The sequence below is a fragment of the Oncorhynchus tshawytscha genome, linkage group LG03 (genome assembly GCF_018296145.1).
Source record: "Oncorhynchus tshawytscha isolate Ot180627B linkage group LG03, Otsh_v2.0, whole genome shotgun sequence".
NCBI lineage: Eukaryota > Metazoa > Chordata > Actinopteri > Salmoniformes > Salmonidae > Oncorhynchus > Oncorhynchus tshawytscha.
In genome coordinates this window covers 67,184,503-67,197,319 of record NC_056431.1, presented here as the reverse complement: position 1 = coordinate 67,197,319, position 12,817 = coordinate 67,184,503, and the positions used below count along the sequence as shown (strand labels likewise).

Here is a 12,817-nt window from a genome sequence, read left to right as displayed (position 1 = left end):
AAAACCTGCTCGCATCATGGTGAATTTGAATACTACAGAGTTTGTACTGTATGGGGTGGTTCTCTATAGACCAGCTACCACACTTGTGAGCAGAGAGGAGGCACAACTCCACCAGGAAATGGGGGTGGGAGCCCATTTTGCCAGCGGGGCCTCAGAACACAGAATGATGAGTCACAGAATGTCATACTAATGTTCTAGAACTGCACAAACACTCCGTGTTTCACTACCAGCCTACTCAACTGACTAATAATAAAGCAGATCCATTTCCTTCTTTTTTTTTTTTTTTAAACAATGAGAGAGCTAGCACTAATATTTCACACATCCAAGAATAGTCATTACATTTATCAGCAACATAATTTAGCCTATGCTAATTTCAATCTACTTCCTGCAAATGCTGCTGTGCAAACATTAGGATCACTTGAGGAAATGTATGATACAAAACTACTGTAGGATTTGAGCATTATATGTGCTGTATGTCTTGCTCACAACTACACTGACTTATATTGCATTGGAGGGTTTCTTAGACACCAGTCTGCACTTACCAGTTTAAGTAAACACAAACAACCCAATAATCACAAGGGGGGGGGGTCACTTGCTATTACTAAAAAACAGTAAAGTACATTTCACATGGTGCATGACATTGTCCAAACACTCATACAAACCAAACACTTCTCTTCAAAATAACATTTTCATTTGGAATGACAATGTGGAATCTCGATCATATGAAGTTTTGGTTTTTTTTAAAATGGAAGAAAAAAAAAGCCTCATGCATCACCACCTCCACAATGTGGTTTTCAGAGGGATTTTCCCTCATGCTGGGTTCAGCAGAGGTCACAGGAACAAAATGCCATCAGAACTACTCCCGTCTCCCGGTTAAAAAAAAGAAACTCCTATATGCTTTAACTGACTAACTACACGGGCGGCCTAATTGATACAGAATGCAATACATAGTCTTTGTTGTGCAACAATGGTAGCAACAATATATATTGTCTTAGCTTCAATTATAACTGGGATTTTGCTGTATCAGTAATACACTCCCTGGATTAAACAGCAGTGAGTACATCTTTGGTTGTACTGTAGAGGACATGTACAGTTTAGACTTAACTCAGTTTTGTAAAATCTTTAGCATAACCCTAAGTAATCAATATATTGTTTCTGACAGGAAAAATCATTGAGACAAATGAATGGGGAAAGTGTCATATTCAACTTTAAATAATTAATTACATTAGTAAAGCCTCAACTCTTGAGAATCCGGTGTATTTAAAAAAATATATATTAATACACCACCCCCCACACAAAATAAAATCTAGAGGAGCCTTTTTTTTGTGCCTCAATTCAAAGCGCCTGGGACCGCTTGATGTGGAAAATGGCCCACGTTCACTCTTGTTAACCCCATTTTGACATCACATGACAGGAGAAGAAACATTTACATCAATTATGATAATTGACAGTCGGGACAATTGACCCCCACTGCAGCAGCGACTAAGGGGGAAGTGCTGAGTAGTCACTTCGCTACAAGTTACTTTTTTGTAGCAGGTTAGGAGAGCATTTTCACTAACACTCACCCTCTTCCTAAACGTAACCTAATTCTCCTAACCTGCTACGTTAATTATCATAACCTGCTGCTTAATTCTTCTTACCGCTACAATAAAGTCATAGCTCTATCGAAGAAAAGTCGTAGCTGTATCAAAGTGGTGTTCATTGTTCTTTTCCCCCTGAGATGATTGTTTAGCAAAAATATAAATTGTTAGGTGGAAAGGAGATCAGGATAAAAAGAAACGACTGAAAGAACAGTGGGTTATTCTGTATGAGCAGTGTAGTAGCTAAAGGCAATGGTGAGGCAGGATTAAAAGAACGAGTGTAGTCATATATATATATATATATAATGGGAAAATAATATAATTTCCATGTTGAGTAGGACTACCATTTTTTTTTCTAGTTTGAGATATGCGAGAGAGATACACGCATGTTCTACACACCGCCACGATTTCAGTAGTCTGAAAGACGGGGCAAAACAAGTATGACTCGTATGAGAGGCTACTTTACTGCATCTTACGTGTGCCAGCAAGCCGCCTCCTCATCCACAGAATAAATCCCACAAGTTCTTGAACTAGCAGTTTAAACTGCAGAAAAGGACTCATTCCGGTAGCAAACGTTACATTATAGCATACTTACTATTCAATGCAAATCATATTCTGACTACCTGGTATCAGTCAGTCAATATTGAAACATTGTATCACAATCAAGCAGCCCTGACACTGCTCGTACAATGTGCAATTTGATTATCGTGTGCTCACGTACAGGATACAGTAGCCAAGAGTTTGGTTAAAAAAAAAAAATGTGCACACTATGTTGTAATCACAGTCGTTACAATGTGGCACTCGCCTGACTGAGCAAACACGCCCTCTCAATCAAAGGCAAAACACGATAACTACAGCTGATATTATGTCCAATGCAACAAAACAAAACAAAAAAACAAAAAAATGTGGGCTAATAAGTCACGATGAATCAAAAGAATGATAGCAAAACGTGGCAACTGTTCCGGCAGGCAAAATCAGACTGCCTAAAACGTTACACGACGCAGCTAGTTACTCAAAGGCAAATTGCATCGGGATGGTAAAAACAAACATGACAATCATTGAGCAAACACTGTAGACATCGTATGCCAAGCTGCTGGAATTGTCGATTTGATAGTTGACTAACAAACGTTCTCTTGTTAGTTAAAACAGCAATCAATGGACACTTACCATAAAACGTTGTATAACGTTTTCAATCAAGCGAATCCACCAATGTTAACTTAGCTAGAAACGTGATAAAAACGTGAAACAAGTAAGACTTTTAAAATTCCTTTAAAAAAATATATATATATACATTTAAAAAAAAAAATGAATAAATCAAACATGAAAAGGTGTCCTCGGCTTTACAGAAAAATCCTTGCAGCGTTTTCAAGAGGTAGCCAACGATATGAAGATTCATCTCGCAGTGCATGTTGTTGACAGCGGTGCCGACTGGCTCTTCACTCCAGCGCCTCCCGCTTTTCCACCTCCCGCTCAAACGGAACGCTCTAAAACAGGACTAAAACGCAACAAACAACAAAAAAAAATCTAAATTCTACCGGTCATTCTCCACTCAATCGACCCGGAAATATTTTTTCTAAAATGTTTGCTTCTTTTTTTAGAGAGGTCCACTTATTTTGTCGTAAATGCATTTATAAACGTTACATTTCAACAGACGCCAAGTCAGACACCAATTTCTTATCGCTAGTAATGCTAACGTTACAGTAACTATCTAACGTTTCCCCCAGTCCTGATACGACGTAGTCTTGGCCTTATTATCCCTTTTCTTTATCCATCGGCGTTCTTTTTTTAGGGATAATTTTTGTATATAATTTTCCGAGTCTCCGAAAATAATGTCCGTCTCTTGCGACAGCTCCAGAGCTCGTCTTGCCTACTCACTGCAGCCGCTCCTCTCAGCTGTTGAAGCAATCGCAGCTCACTCGAAAATGGCGCCGAAAGCTACCCTCTTCATTCAAATTCGTTAGAGACACCCCTTCTCCCCATTGGGCATATGGGGAGTGTGCTCTGTGTAGCGGATTGGAGGAGAAAAATGCACTCTCAAATGATCTAGCAGCCCACGCAGCGTTCTCTTCAATGGCCAACGGAGGGGGGGAGTTAACGCTTTAGGACCTGAAAAAAAAGTATACAGCCCATATTAAAACGTAAAAACGTATAATAGCCTATATAGTCCTATTTCCACACTCAGGCTAAACACCAATGTTCCATTTAAACTCCGAAGTATTACTCAAATAAAGAAGAGGTGGTTGAAAGATAAGAATTCAGATTTAAAAAACTGATATTTTCCTGGTTGAACGTCAACAGCAAAAGAGCACGGTAGCCTACGAAATTCACCCTGACAAGGCGAACTGGTGATACTTTACTTACTCACGCACCGGGATGTAGACTCAGGCTACTTTCAAACCTTTCAACCGATCCAGACCAGATGTTTTTTTGCTTATGCAATTGATTTGAAGTAGGCAACACTTTACTAAGAATGTCAGACTTCTTTTCTAACCTTCCTTTGAATTAAAGACTAATCCGACTGCAACTGCCAGACTAAATTATTGGGGAGGAGAGTATAGTCTGTGCCACGCATAGATGTAAATTATGGACAACAGACTTAAAGAGGTGTGTATAGGGAAAGGGAAATAACCGCACTTTCTACCCACCAGCATAACAGGAGCACAGCGCTCGCTCACCCCAATGGTGATGATGCGCAGCACAACGTGGGGGTTGGGTTTGGAGGAGATCGGCGGGCGCCTCTCCGTCACTCCCGCTTAATTTCTGCCAGCCATGGCAACTTGCGAGTTTAGTCTATAGCCTTGAATAGCCCAGCCGAGACTAACTGAGTGACTTTGTGGGATCCATTCTCTTGCAATCTGCCTATAGCCGCCAATGCCAAATTAGTTTAGATTCATAATTATCTTACATTGTATGATAGCCTGATTCTAAGAGATAATGTGTGAGAGGCCTATTATATAACTTTATGCTGAATTGTAGGCATAGCCTATACATAGGGTGGCTGTTTGGTTTGTGCTATACACCGAAATTCAATAAAACAGGGCCTGAGACTATGCACAGCTGTGTACAGACAGGCCAGGCCAGGACACGGTTGGGCTGAACAACCTGTCAATAAGCAGCCTGTTATCACCTCCTGCGCTGTGTGCACCTCGGACAAGATAAACACAGACAGCCATTTCATCCTAACACACACCTATTGTGTCACCATTCTCCCACACAGGCTCATGAGTGGTGCAGCGGTCTAAGGCACTGCATCGCAGTGCTAGAGGTGTCACTACAGACCCGGGTTCGATCCTGGGCAGTATCACAACTGGCTGTGATCGGCAGTCCCAAAGGGCGGCGCACAATTGGCCCAGCGTCGTCTGCGTTTGGCCGGGGGGGCTTTACAAGTAGGCCGTCATTGTAAATACGAATTTGTTCTTAACTGACTTGCCTAGTTAAATAATAAAACAAATATATATAAAAAACACACACATGTTATGTCTACAATACACCAGGGCCCTCAGCATCTGCTCTGCTTAACATCCAGGCCTTATTTGAAAAAGACACTCCTGAACTACTACACAGGAAGAAGAGAGCTAGGGTCAGGTGTGTAACATGATTTTGAACATAGTGACGGGTACAAATACAGACCTACACTTAGGGTTGCAAAATCCCGGTAACTTTCCCCAAGTTCTCAGGTTTTCTAGAAATCCTGGTTTGAGGATTCCTGGAATTATAATAATCAGGAAATCCGGAATCCTCCAACCAGAAATTCTGGAAAACAGGGTAATGTAGGGAAAGTTACCAGATTTTTGCCACCCTAGACAGAGAGGTAGACATTTGTTTTTAGACAGGCACTCATGACAAACAGCTCGGATGACAACAGACAAATTGGAACTCATGTTTCTTATTACTTTAATCTAACAAAATTAGTAAATTTATAGTTTGTATTCTGCCATTGTCTTCCCAATCCTAATCTTTCTAAATTACATTCAGAAAACATACATTTAATAAATACATAAAGCTGTTCAAACTAACTGTCGTCACTACAGACCCGGATTCGATCCTGGGCTGTATCACAACCGGCCGTGATCGGGAGTCCCGTAGGGCGGCGCACAATTGACCCAGCGTTGTCTGGGTTAGGGGACGGTTTGGCCGGGGGGGCTTTACAAGTAGGCCGTCAATCTAAATAAGAATTTGTTCTTAACTGACTTGCCTAGTTAAATAAAGGTTAAATAAAATAATTAAAAAACTTAATCTGATTATCAAACAAGTGTTTGAGTTCTCAGTAAAATCTTTCTCAGTAAAAGGCAGTACACTTTGAGAGAGACACACACACACAGAGAGAGAGAGGGGACATGCATTCATTGTGTACATGCCTGCTGGTACAGTGTGGACAATGAGACTGGAAGGGGAAAAAATGCTTGTTTACAGATAAACTGGTTTGGACAGGAAGCCTGTTAGGAGGAGCTCCATGTTGTTAAACAGGCGTGTGGAGAGTCAGGGATGACCCAGCTAAAACACCCCCATGGCCTGGAGGGAAAACTCTGATGCTAGCCTAAGTTTACCCACAAGACAACACACACACACAACTTACCAGCTATCTACAGGATCAATACACTTCAGTTAAATGCTGTGTTTCTCACAAAGTGAAAAAGAAGAAGAGAAAAGTCAGAGAATAAGAGGGAGTGTGCGAGCGAAACAAATTCACCACCATTGCTAAAAGGTTAAAAGCAACTAGTTGGACAAGAAGATGCCGTTTACTTCTTAGCTTCATGACATAAATCTAGGAGATAGTGTGAGGAGTAGGCCTATGGGTCTCCCTTTACTACCAGCTGTACACAGTAGCCTTGCCCAAGCCATCCCCCGGAATACTACACAGTTTGTTCTGCATTGTGTCACTGTCACATGAGCACACAGTGCACACACTGCCTTGCATTAAGGAGGGAAAGATCCTTATGACTCACGAAAACAAGAGTCACATGTCACCACACAAATGAACCATGCTACTCACACTGTTCTGTTATCCACAGGGTTTATTTTTTCCCTCGCAGGGGCACTAAATGAAATCACATCATAATGCATCTCTTCACTAGCGGACGTTTGGAACATACGGGGAGGGGTGGGGGGGGACTCTCCCCTGCCTCCTTCCCCTGATGGGTGTTAGTGAGTTCGTGAGTGAGAGTGAGAGAGAACAACAGCAACAGTGTGGTGGTGGCAGAAGAGCAGTTCAGGCACAGTGGGACGACCCAGCACACAGTTGGCCACGCTGGGGAGGCTGATTTAGCCTCTGATGTAATTTGATTTCATGTTAGAAGACTTGCGTGTATGGCCTGGCTGGCTGTAACACTCAGCTGCTTCTCATTGGACAAGTACTTGGTTTTGAGGGTTGCTTTTTCCTCAAGTGACTCTGAGGATGGCCTCCTTCACACTGCAAACAGACACAGGACGACATCGCACCACAAAGGGAAAATTGATGTTGGCAACAGGGGAGTTCACAACACTCTTGCAGTGTCTCATGCAAACATGCATAATACATGTCGGCACACACACACAAAGCAAGGTTTGGCTTGATGCCCTGACATGGCCTAGTGTGCATATAAGATCATGATGTTCTGGTTTCTCTACCTCCGTCTGACCATCCCTCCCTCGGTCCAGTCATCCATCGTACAGTTTGTAAACCTGGTTGTCCTACCGGTCCCTTATCCAGCCATCCACAACTTAGCCATGACAGGGTGGCAGCCATGGCCCTCTGATGAACCATCAAACAGGAAAAGTGATAATACAGCACCAAGATCGAATCCTACTACACTGGTTCTGACGCTCGTCAGATGTGGCATGGCTTGCAAACTATCACGGATTACAAAGGGAAACACAGCCGAGAGCTGTCCAGTGACGCAAGCCTCTCAGGCAAGCTAAACATCTTCAATGCTCGCTTTGAGGAAAGCAACACTGAACCATGCATGAGAGCACCAGCTGTTCCAGATGACTATGTAATCACGCTCTCCATGTGAGTAAGACCTTCAAATAGGTTAACATTCACAAGGCGGATTACCAGGACTTGTACTCCAAGCATGCACTGACCAGCTGGCAAGTGTCTTCACTGACATTTTCAGCCTCTCCCTGACCCAATCTGTAATAACTACATGTTTCAAGCAGACCACTCTAGTCCCTGTTCCCAAGAAAACTAAGGTAACCTGTCTAAACGACTATCGCCCTGTAGCACTCACTTCTGTAGCTATGAAATTCTTTGAAAGACTGGTCATGGCTCACATCAACACCATCAACCCAAACACACTCAACCCATTCCAATTGGCATACCCTCCAAACAGATCCACAGATGACACAATCTCTATTGCACTCCACACTGCCCTTTCCTACCTGGACAAAAGGAACAACTACGTGAGAATGCTGTTCACTGAGTAAAGCTGAGTTCATCACTAAGCTAAGGACCCTGGGATTAAACACCTCCATCTGTAACTGGATCCTGGATTTCCTATCGGCCGCCCCCAGGTGGTCAGGGTAGGCAACAACACATCCGCCATGCTGACCTTTCAGCACGGGGGCCCCTCAGGGCCGGTGCCTAGTCCCCTCCTGTACTACCTTTTCACCCACGACTGCGTGGCTGTGCACATCTCCATCGGCATCTTTAAGTTTACTGTTGACATGATGGTGGTAGGCTTGATCACCGACGACGATAAGACACCCTTCATGGAGGAGGTCAGAGACCTGGCAGTCTGGTGCCAGGACAACAACCCTTCCCTCAACATCAGTGAGACAAAGGAGCTGATCGTGGACTACAGGAAACAGAGGGCTGAGCTCGCCCCCATTCACATCGACAGGGCTGTAGTGGAGCGGGTCGAGAGTTTCAAGTTCCTAGGTGTCCACATCACTAAAGACCTATCATGGTCCAAACACACCAACACAGACAACGCCTCTTTTCCGTCAGGAGGCTGAAAAGACTTGGCATGGGCAATCAGATCCTCAAATAGTTTTACAGCTGCACCATTGAGAGCATCTTGACTGGTTGCTTCGCCGCTTGGTATGGCAACGAATAGACAATTTAGTCTAAATAGAGTAATAAACAGAGGGGAGGAATGGCTTGTTTACAGAGTAGAGTCAACTCCAGATAAATGCCATATGGTTGGGGGCTCATGTGGCCTTTGTGCACACTAAACACTAAACTTGTGCATACAGATATCAGATGCAATTTTTTAAAGAAAAGGTTCATTTTAATGGGGACTGGTGAAACGCAGTGTGCAGTTTACTCCTTATATTATTACTACATTATTACATACAGTGCATTCGGAAAGTATTCAGATCCCTTGACTTTTTCTACATTCTGTTACGTACAGCCTTATTCTAAAATGGATTAAATGCATTTTTTTCTCATTAATCTACACACAATACCCCATAATGACAAAGCAAAAACAGATTTTAGAATAAAGACAAAACCCATAAATACCTTATTTCCATAAGTATTCACACCCTTTGCTATGAGACTCGAAATTGAGCTCAGGTGCATCCTGTTCCCATTGATCATCCTTGAGATGTTTCTACAACTTGATTGGAGTCCACCTGTGGTGAATGTAATTTATTGAAAAGTTTGTGGTCATTCGCACATCCTTAAAAACTTAGGTGCTGGACTAATAAAGAATACTAGTAGGCCCGCACACTGTTAAAGCTCCCAATTCACCGCTTTATTTGTTATTTATTTAACCTTTATTTAAATAGGCAAGTCAGTTAAGAGCAAATTCTTATTCACAATGACGGCCTACCGGGGAACAGTGCCTTGTTCAGGGGCAGAACAACTGATTTTTACCTTGTCAGCTCGGGGATTCAATCCAGCAACCTTTCAGTTACTGGCCCAAAGCTCTAACCACTAGGCTACCTGCCGCCCCATGTTTTATATCAAGGAGAAAATGACATAGTATCTGACAATATGTACAGTATTGTGTTATTCTACTGGCAACTTTAACATTCTCCTCTCCGTGCTGCTCTGCCATGTTTTTTTCCTTCTCCTCCTCCCACTTACTGATAGTGTTCACATCCCAAAATATACACATTTCACCTCACATGACCATTGAGGACATGACACATGACCATTGAGGACATGACCATTGAGGACATGACCATTGAGGACATGACACATGACCATTGAGGACATGACTATTGAGGACATGACACATGACCATTGAGGACATGACCATTGAGGACATGACACATGACCATTGAGGACATGACCATGACCATGAGGACATGACCATTGAGGACATGACACATGACCATTGAGGACATGACACATGATCATTGAGGACATGACACATGACCATTGAGGACATGACCATTGAGGACATGACACATGACTATTGAGGACATGACACATGACCATTGAGGACATGACACATGACCATTGAGGACATGACACATGATCATTGAGGACATGACACATGACCATTGAGGACATGACACATGACTGAGGACATGACACATGACCATTGAGGACATGACACATGACCATTGAGGACATGACACATGATCATTGAGGACATGACACATGACCATTGAGGACATGACACATGACCATTGAGGACATGACCATTGAGGACATGACACATGACCATTGAGGACATGACATTGAGGACATGACCATGACCATTGAGGACATGACCATTGAGGACATGACACATGACCATGAGGACATGACACATGACCATTGAGGACATGACCATTGAGGACATGACACATGACCATTGAGGACATGACACATGATCATTGAGGACATGACACATGACCATTGAGGACATGACCATTGAGGACATGACACATGACTATTGAGGACATGACACATGACCATTGAGGACATGACACATGACCATTGAGGACATGACCATTGAGGACATGACACATGACCATTGAGGACATGACCATTGAGGACATGACACATGACCATTGAGGACATGACACATGACCATTGAGGACATGACCATTGAGGACATGACACATGACCATTGAGGACATGACCATTGAGGACATGACACATGATCATTGAGGACATGACACATGACCATTGAGGACATGACACATGACTATTGAGGACATGACACATGACCATTGAGGACATGACACATGACCATGAGGACATGACACATGATCATTGAGGACATGACTGACCATTGAGGACATGACACATGACCATTGAGGACATGACCATTGAGGACATGACACATGACCATTGAGGACATGACTATTGAGGACATGACACATGACCATTGAGGACATGACCATTGAGGACATGACACATGACCATTGAGGACATGACACATGACCATTGAGGACATGACCATTGAGGACATGACACATGACCATTGAGGACATGACACATGATCATTGAGGACATGACACATGACCATTGAGGACATGACCATTGAGGACATGACACATGACTATTGAGGACATGACACATGACCATTGAGGACATGACACATGACCATTGAGGACATGACCATTGAGGACATGACCATGACCATGAGGACATGACCATTGAGGACATGACACATGACCATTGAGGACATGACACATGACCATTGAGGACATGACCATTGAGGACATGACACATGACCATTGAGGACATGACCATGACCATGACCATGAGGACATGACCATGACTGAGGACATGACACATGACCATTGAGGACATGACACATGACCATTGAGGACATGACTATTGAGGACATGACACATGACCATTGAGGACATGACTATTGAGGACATGACACATGACCATTGAGGACATGACACATGACCATTGAGGACATGACCATTGAGGACATGACAGCATGACCATTGAGGACATGACACATGACCATTGAGGACATGACTATTGAGGACATGACACATGACCATTGAGGACATGACCATTGAGGACATGACACATGACCATTGAGGACATGACCATTGAGGACATGACGCATGACTATTGAGGACATGACACATGACCATTGAGGACATGACCATTGAGGACATGACACATGACCATTGAGGACATGACACATGACCATTGAGGACATGACCATGACACATGACCATTGAGGACATGACACATGACCATTGAGGACATGACACATGACCATTGAGGACATGACCATTGAGGACATGACACTTGTGGGTGCAGAAAACATTTGTATACCTCTAATAATTAAATAACAATGAGATGGGTGCATGTAATGCTTCCAGAAAATAATATATATATATATATATATATACAAAATGTCCAAGTGGGTAACCTGGAAGGCAAGACAAATCAAAGTGAAGTAACATATTCAGGTAAGAAATGGTCTGATATCAAACTCTTGATTCAGACCTCTAGGAGACATGGTACAAATGTAATTGATTGGACATGATTTGGAAAGGCACACACTTGTCAATATAAGGTCCCACAGTTGACAGTGCATGTCAGAGCAAAAACCAAGCAAGGTCAAAGGAATTGTCCGTAGAGATCCGAGACAGGAATGTGTCAAGGCACAGATCTGGGGAAGGGTACCAAAACATTTCTGCAGCATTGAAGGTCCCCAAGAATACAGTGTCCTTCATCATTCTTAAATGGAAGTAGTTTCAAACCACCAGGACTCTGCCTAGAGCTGGCCGCCCGGCCAAACTGAGCAATTGGGGGAGAAGGGCCTTGGTCAGGGAGGTGACCAAGAACCCGATGGTCACTCTGACAGAGCTCCAGAGTTCCTCTGTGGAGATGTGAGAATCTTCCAGATGGACAAGCATCTCTGCAGCACTCCACCAATCAGGCCTTTATGGTAGAGTGGCCAGACGGAAGCCACTCCTCAATTAATGGCACATGACAGACCGCTTGGAGTTTGCCAAAAGGCACTCTCAGAACATGAGAAACAAGATTTTCTGGTTTGATGAAATCAAGATTGAACTGGCCTGAAAGCCAAGCGTCCGGTGAAGCATGGTGGTGGCAGCATGATACTGTGGGTGTCTCACTTCTGTCATCATAAAGTGCGTTGAGAGACTAGTCAAGGATCCTATCACCTCCAACCTACCTGTCATCCTAGACCCACTTCAATTTGCTTACTGCCCCAATAGGTCCAAAGACGATGCAATTGCCATCACATTTATAAACTGCCCTATCCCATCTGGACAAGAGGAATACCTATGTAAGAATGCTGTTCATTGACTACAGCTCAACATTCAACACCATAGTACACTCCAAACTCATCATTAAGCTTGAGTCCCTGGGTCTT

The 12,817-nt window shown here is 43.2% G+C and overlaps 1 long non-coding RNA gene across 1 annotated transcript; it reads right to left on the bottom strand.

The window, feature by feature from the left end:
* Positions 1–2,833: 2,833 nt before the first annotated feature.
* LOC112242037 lies at positions 2,834–4,503 on the bottom strand. The gene is made up of 2 exons (XR_002952423.2): positions 3,942–4,503; positions 2,834–3,686 (listed from the first exon to the last, which is right to left on the bottom strand). It is a non-coding gene; the product is annotated as an uncharacterized LOC112242037 (long non-coding RNA).
* Positions 4,504–12,817: the final 8,314 nt, after the last annotated feature.